Raw genomic sequence first — 8,365 nt, 5'->3', positions numbered from 1 at the left:
ACCTTTACGGGTTCGGAAGCCGCTGGCGCAGAACAGAGCCCGTAAATAAGAGATACTCTTATACCCGCCGGCGCCGATGTCGTTGAGCTCCTGTTCCTGGCCTCACAAGCCATGGAGAACGTGAAGGGTGTCGCGCTGGCACCCGCCTTTGCCGACTTCACTAAGGCCACACTGGCGCTGCAACCGCACTTCAAGAAGGCGCTCGCCTCCATGCGCCCCGCGGCCAGCCTGCTCATCGCAGTCAGACTACTCCTACTAGGAGTAACATAGCTAGTAACATCACAGAATCCAAGGCATTTTCGTAACATGGCATGTCAATGAATGAAGAAAGAGAGTGAGATGGTACCTACTCCCTCTCTCATATTTTATTAGGCGTGCGCGTACCCCTAGGTCGCAAATTTGATCAAGTTATCATTAGTTATATGTTATAAAAAATTATATCATTAAAAAGTTTAGATGTTCTATTTTCTAATGATATAATTTTTGCATTATATAATTTAAATTATATAGGTCAAATTGGCGACCTAGGGATACAGGGAAGACTAGTAACTACTATACTAAAGCTGATCAACTTCGATTTTTCTCCTAATTTTGGATTATTTTTCGGATTAATGTTGAGCTAACACGTATATTTTCTTGTTAGTTTGATCTACATAGATTCTTTACTGGGTATGGTTCGGTGCTCCCTAGCATTTACCTCCATCTGCTATGGCATGCTTTGGTGCATTATTAGTGTGGTTTTTGCTGTTTGTAGCGGGCCAACTTATCAGCACCGCTTTGACTCTGACGTCCTGCCTCCTTTCTCTTCTCACTTCCTCTTGGATTTATCTCGCGCGGAGGATGGGAGGGGGTCGAGCGGCGCCGCGGGCTGTGGGGACGAGCGGTGCAAAGGATGGGCGGCGGGGCGCGCGGACAGACAGCGCGGCGGGAGGTCGACGGGCCGGCGGCGCGCGGGCGGCGCATCGCGGGGACGGGCGGGAGGGCGGCGGTCGTGCGGCGTGGCGGCCGACAGGGCGGCGCGGCCGCGGGCGGCCACGGGCGGCGAGCGGCTGAACTTTGTTTCCGCTCTCCCTGCCCTAGCCCCCTGCCTTGGCCTGTTCCCCGCCCTGATCTCCCCCGTCAAGCTCCGATGTGGCCGCCTCTCGCTCAGCGGCGGCTGACTGTCGGAGGAGCCGGCGGTCGCGTCCCGTGTCCGCTCCTCCTCCTACATCTCCGCCGCGACGGCGGGGTTCCTCCGTCCCTCCGCGTTGTAGTCCCTCGACTAGACATCGGGCGCCGAAACCTGCAGTGCCGCTGCCGGCAGGTCGGCCTCGGCGGTGGCACATCGACACGCTAATATTGCCAAGCGGAGATTTCCAGCGTCAGAGGACACCTTACCGGCCACTGCGTCGCCCGCACCGCCTGCGCTCGCGCTTCCGCTCTCCTTGGACACGCTGGTCTGCGCCCGCCGGCGGGGTCGAGCAGCGGCCGCGGGGAAACCTCAAGTGCGCGTCGCCGGACGACGCCTCTGTGCCTTGGGCGACCTCCAAGGCAAAAAGATTTCCCGTCGGCCACGAACTCCACGCCGCGGCTGGGGTCGTGGCTGCTGGAAGACGATGCCGCCGCCGTGGAGGAGGGGCCGGGCCGGGCCGACCGCAGGCGCGACGCCTCGGTAGGGTCGTGGTCGCTGGAAGACGTGGCCGCCGCCATGGAGGAGGGGCGGGCGCGACGCGGAGCTGGCAGCCATGGGGGCGTGAGGAGCCACGCCGGCCATCCTCCGGTGGGGGTGGCGCATGTAGCAGCACCGCGTTGCTCCTCCGTGAACCGCAATCGTCGTCGCTTGGGTTGGGTGTACTGTGGATGCGTCACAAAGTCGCACCTGGAGGAGCCAAGTTGTAACACGGTCGACGCCAGGCACAAGATCTTCCTGGTGACTCCATGACGACGAGCACGGTGTGCGCGAGCGCAATGGTTAATATGGCGACTACCGGCGCGGGAACTCCGGCGTGCAGGTGAACCATCCTTTCCCCGCCTTCCTCCCTTCCCTCCCTTGATCTGCTCATATCTTCTGTCTTTTATTTGACCTTTTCAGTTCAGTCATACAGGCAATAGCGTGTACAGATTCTGAACCGAACGATTTTCTTAAGCAGCATACATGGAGTAGTAATGCTAAGAATTAGTGGATTAGACGTGAATGGTCAAAGCATTAGCAATGAAAAAGCCCAACTATTTGTCCAGCCTAGAATGAAGCGATCAGTTAGCCATAAACGATCAGTTGTGCCTTTGCCTTTTCACCATCTCATTGAAGCACAAAAGAAAAATAAAATAGCTTCTTGCTCTCAGGCGTTGCATGACTAATCTGGAACCTGAACTTTATATCTCTCTGACAACGAAGCTTTCCTGGTGAATTTGTGTGGTTCAGTTTTTCACTGCGTTCTCCATTTCATTCTTGCTTTTTCCTAATTTGTTCACCGCACGTTAAATTTGTATGATGATTTGCTTCCAGACCCAACGATAATTACGAGAACAGATCCAAAAACATAATGTATAACTTTTGATTCTGATATGAGTTGCATAAAAAGACATGTTTGGAAAATTTTATAGGTCCATGGCCAATCTGAATTCATCTTGAACTTTTGATTCTGTTATTCTCTTCATTTTTACAGTTGTGTGCAATGTGTTTTGTGCAGGTCTTAGTAAGTGCAGGTGGTGTTTCCGGCTAGCGGCGAGTCCAGCTGCCTTCTACGTTGCCTCATCTGGTATGAATTGAATTTCTTCGTCATCAACTGCTGAGGTATTGTGCTTAAAACAACACTTTCAGAAATGGCCATCGTTACTCTAGGCAGCATCCAGTTTGTTGGCCTGACGGTTAGCCGGTTTTCAGATCAGATTAGCAGTGCCAATTGAGATGACACGAAGCTGATGCAATGTAAAGTTTAGGATGCAACAAGGTCAGTACAAATGCATAGTTCATTTAATAACAAATAAAGAAGCAACCCTCTTTTTATGGCTAACTGATCGTTTCATTCTATTGCAGGGTGGCACTAGCACTGCCAAAGTAAATAAGAACAGGGGCCCCTCCCGCATGGTTTCGGTGAGCTTGGATAATGAAAACATTCGACCTTTACTGAACTTATTTCATTCAGTAAAAATATGTGAATTGAGGACTACATTGGTTCTCTTTCCTGTGGGTGGAGTATTGTTTTTATGCATGGCATTCGTTTTAAAGGAATGCCTAGGCGTTATTTTTCCTCAACTGAACTATTTTGTAGCTTCAGTTAAGTTTTGATTTGTCCCTACATTCATGTTCATACAGAAATTGTATTATCATGTCCATCTAGAGTATGGTGCTTTGTTAAGGGTTTAGGAAGTTTCTACTGGTTGTTTTTTGATTCAGACATGGGGCATAAAAGTAACACTGCATGTCTTATGACTAAATGATATGTATCTAGGATGCAATTCGGTCGTTGAAAAGCAGCCGAGGAGAGGTCTAAATATTTTATAACTTTTGTTTTCCTAGCTACTGGTGCATTACTCACGATTATTGAATTAAATACCACACTCTTTTAAATTAAATATTAACAACATCAGAGCAGCACGATGTAATCAAGTAGGGAAGAAACTAGAATCTGCTACCCAATATTTCGCTTGATGTCAGATTCAGTTTGCAATTTTGGAAGTCCTGCCAATTCATGCTTTTGAGTTATGACCAACATATCTACATATTTGTAGTATCGAAAACTAATTAATTAATGTGTGCTCCTCCTTTTAATTGATTTCACTGATCTTTCATGTTTGCATCTGCCTGATGACTGATTGTTCTTTGTCCTCATTGTTACTTGGTTAGTTAGTTATAGCTGCAAGAAAATTGGAAAAACATAGTATGTGCAATCAAAATTCAGTGCCAGTGATTCAATATAAACCGAGTCATGTTACTTTGGTAAAGGAGAACCAGTGCTTGAAGTTTCCATACTAGCACATGTGCTCCCCAATGAAAATTTAAGTCTTTAGTACAACCGGCTTGTGTGTTCCGCATGATTTTTCATCGATCGTTGTTGTTTTTTCGAAGAGAGGAGCGATGCACACAATCTTTATGTGCGGACTCCACTATTTTCTTTTCCTTTGCTCTATCCTGTTGTCTATGGTTGTCCAGAGATTTGTACTTTTACTCTTTTATATTTAGCCTTTAACATTCTTGCTATGATGTAAGATGGAAATACTTTCATGCGACGCTTGCATACTCTTATGAACACTTTAACTTAAAATTTCCAATGAAATAGAGTTGCAACATATCCTAGACTTGCACAATATAGTAAGTCTTTTATTTGTAAGATAGTTCGTTAATTCCAGGCTCTGTTTTATTGCTTCTGAACATTTGCATATCTACTCCATTCTAAGGGTACGAACGGGATTACCAATGTTACTCCTGGGGAAATGAGAGGCATTGTTGAAGTTATAGGTGAAACGGGTTTTATTGATTCTGAACATTTCCATGTGTACTCCATTCTAGGGGTACCAACATGATTACCAATGTTACTCCTGAGGAAATCAGAGGTATTATTGAAGTTACAGGTGAAAGGGGAAAGTTTCGGTGTTATACCTAGACCTGGATGAATTTACAAGCTCTTACTGTTATTTAGAGATTGTTTAAATGTTGCAAGCAACTTCATGCTTCAGATTTCTGTTCAGGTCTACATATTATAATTCAATTTTCTTGCTCGCAAGAAATTGGCGGTATTATGTGTTCGATATATCTTTGTGTAAACTTTCTATCTCAAGGTTAATACCTAGAATTTGAAAACAATTAATAGTGGTGGTTTAGGGCTAATCAAGCTTATGCTGATTCAATCATCCGCTTTTAGTTCTGAAGAGATAGTTGCTGATTAGAGGGGATTGAGGCAAAATATAATTTATTAAGAATGTGAGGTTTCCTTTTTATTGGTATTGTGATTAACTTCTGCTTTTACGTCATGAATTGAGTTTTGTCAAGAGGTTGCTGTCTCTTCAATTGATGCAGGCATGAGAAGGTATACCATGAAAGGGGTTTCACATTGTTTCTAGATTATTGGAGTGCCTAGGTTTTGTCAGAATATAGTATATTTACCTTCTTGACTAATTTGCATCATTTCACATATCAACGTCTTAGGCGGATATTTTGGGGTTCAACTGATGATCCGAGAGGATGTGCATGAACATAACTCTTTGTCTCCAGAGACATACTGAGAGCAGAAGCATACTACTTTGTATAGTACAAGCAAGATGCTACCTACATAGGACCGACAGTCAGCGCTGAAATACTACCTTTTGCATTAAGCAACATTATTGACACTGTTGTTCAGCCAAAGGCATGAAAACAGTAAAATCAAAGAAGTTTTCTCAGCAATAGACGCTGGTGGTGTATAAATTATGTATTGTAGTTTCAGTTTGATGTACAAAATAAGTTAGTACACGAATATCTAACTGTATGCAACATAGTTTCCATTTAGTATGTTTGGAGAGTATGTAATGCAACATAACTTCCCCAGTGTCTGAAGTTCTTTCTAGGATTATCAGTCCTTCATCTTGATAGCTAGCTCTGAAATGCATATAAGATCAGTGGTATGTATACATTTTGTCTGTATAAATGATGTGCTGTGTAATCAGTCGTGTTTGGTCATTCACTTCTTAAAAATTATGATGGCAGCAACCTACGATTCTATGTACTATGATTATTCATATCCTCTGCATTTTCACTATGTGTAAACTGTGCACCCAGTTGTTAAGTGATGTTTGCCCTTCTTCCATCTTCAGGGGACTTGTCCTGTGTAATCGGGATCATACGGGCCCAACTCATCCTTACACAGTGTCCACATACTGAAGTTTTATCTTGTGATACCAAGGCTATGGTGAGAGCCGACCTATGATTCATCTTGGTAGTTAAATATGACACGTCCGTATAATTGGTAGTCTATATTGCAGATATGTGTAACTTTGTACTTTGTATGCATAAATGTTATGGTGTGTACTACCTGTCATTGCAAGGTAAGTTTACCCTCTACATAACGATGGAAATTGTTAGCGAAGAAGCACACCCTTCCAATCACGATTGTGGTTGTCTAGATCAGCACCGGCTACTCCGGAAGTCCGGAATTGTCTTGATGCTGCTTTGCTTTAGTGCCTTTCTACTGGCACGGAATCCCCTCGATTTCCTTTTAACACTCGCGCTATCCATTCTCATTATCTCTTCTACCGCTACCTAATGGCTGATTCGCGCCTCCACCGTGTTCTCCTCGCCGGTCCCTCACGCCGTGGACATTTTCAAGAGTAAAGGAGACCGGTAAAGAGTACTATGAGAGTGGGAAAAAAGATAAAAATAACAGCAAAAAGATGAATTTGACCTCATGAACCGAGATAAACCTTTTTTTAAGAGTCTAGCGACCCTATTTAAGCTACTATACATCCCTCTTTCTACCATCATTTGTCCTCTGAAATTAGTGGTTATTGTTTCACCAAATTGATAAAAAAAAATGAAACCGTGTCTAGGAGGAACTAGACACTTTTTGATATAGTAGAAGCGGGACTTGGCGTGACAATTCCGAAATTCCTCCCTGACAGGAATCGAACTCCGGTCGTTGGGTGCGCCACTGCGACCCCAACCACTGGGCTAAGCCCACGTCGTCATTCACCAAATTGATAAGCTTTAGAGAAGATGCTTCAACTTAAAATCCACCCAGTGACTTTTCCTATAACCCATACAGTGTGTCGGCTACAATGGTTTTCGCCCACTGGAAGCCGTTGCTCCCATGCACTTCCATCTGATGACCTGCAATGATCGGTAGCCGATATGGTAGCACAGTTACGAGATATGAGCACAAGCTACTTAAAAGGTGTGATCTCTAAGAAGGGAGTACTTCATAATACACTGTGTGTTCCAATGATGTACATGCATTTTGGATTCAAGCATATTATGGTCTTCCGTATCTCTATCTAAGATTGCCATTTCAAAAAAAAAAAGCTAAAATTGTGTGTATGTCTATGTTAGCGATTTTTATTTTTTGCTTTTAGATTTACATGGTTACAACGTCACATGTATCAGGTTTAGAAACTGACATACAAATCAAAGTTCAATGATTTCTAAATAAGATCACCTGAAAACATCTTATTTAGAAACCACATATTATTATTTTTGTGCTTGCAATGTTTTGAAAGTAAAGAAGGTAATGCCTCTACCTATTCACATTGTTTATGTTTTCAGCTCCCTATATTATCTGTTCTGCTTTCATGGCTGTTTTCCTCTATTGCCAGTTCAAAACACTAAGGTAAAAACAACTAAAAAATTATCCCATTTTTATTTTAAGATTAGTCTAAACAAGTATTATAGTTTATGTAATGTATCCATGTTTTCTACCAAAATTATCATTAGTCAACCACTTTACTAGCGCGGCGTGGCGCCGCGCCGATTTTTTGCTAGTAAACTAAGAGCAAGTACAATAGTCCTACTCAGCAGGCTATAAGCTAGTCCAAATCAGCAAAAATCTTAGGTGGAGGTAAGAGAAAGTATGAGAGAGAAGGAAGCGGACGCTTGATCTGTCGCCGGGCTACACACAGAAAACGAAGTGGTACAGCCCGCATGCAGCCAGCTACTGGCGCTATAGCAGGCGCATGCTTCCTTTTGGCCCGTTAACCATCTCCAAGCATGCATGCATTAAATACTTTAATATTCATTAGAGCCAACACAGTAGCTAATCTATTGTATGGATCATTTTTTTGTGATGGCTATATCTGACATGGCATGAGCATGTAGCCAGCAGCAGGCTATATTATTGTTCTTGCTCTAAGACCGAGGGAGTAGCTATATTACCATAACATCACACACTCCATGACAAGATGAGTCTACAACATAGTAAATGATACAATGCATGACACCACATATAAGTTACTACCCACTATAGAGGTAGTAAGAGCATCTCCAGCCGTTGGGGCTCCCCAGGCCAAAATTCAGCGCTATTTAGCGGATGGATGTAAAATATGGCCTGGGGAGGCCCATTTTCCCAGCGGCGAGCCCATGATGGATGAAAATTTTGAACAAATATAGGCGAATTCAGACGTAACCAGACGAAATACGTTCAAACATAGGTGAAATTTAGAGATATTTAACATATATAGGTGAGTTCGTACATATATAGGCCGAATTCGTAATATATTTGAATTCGGCCAGAGGAAAACATAAACTAAAACTAGAACACGGCGATCTACATACCAAAATGGCGGTAGATCTTCGTGTAGTCGTCACCGTCATCGTCGTCGCTGGAGTTGCCGGCGTCCTCGGGCGGCGGTGCCTACTGGCTGCTCTGGTCGGCGTCTCCGTACCAACGGCTGCTGCTCTGGCCAGGGTCACCGTGTGGCG

The 8,365-nt window shown here is 44.1% G+C and overlaps 1 long non-coding RNA gene across 1 annotated transcript; it reads left to right on the top strand.

The window, feature by feature from the left end:
- Positions 1-1,875: 1,875 nt before the first annotated feature.
- LOC139831335 (uncharacterized) lies at positions 1,876-3,375 on the top strand. Its single transcript, XR_011746036.1, has 3 exons — positions 1,876-1,991; positions 2,670-2,930; positions 3,017-3,375. It is a non-coding gene; the product is annotated as an uncharacterized lncRNA (long non-coding RNA).
- Positions 3,376-8,365: the final 4,990 nt, after the last annotated feature.

Source organism: Lolium perenne, chromosome 5 (assembly GCF_019359855.2).
Source record: "Lolium perenne isolate Kyuss_39 chromosome 5, Kyuss_2.0, whole genome shotgun sequence".
In the NCBI taxonomy this organism is placed as follows: Eukaryota; Viridiplantae; Streptophyta; class Magnoliopsida; order Poales; family Poaceae; genus Lolium; species Lolium perenne.
This window is presented reverse-complemented; position numbering and strand designations above follow the sequence as displayed.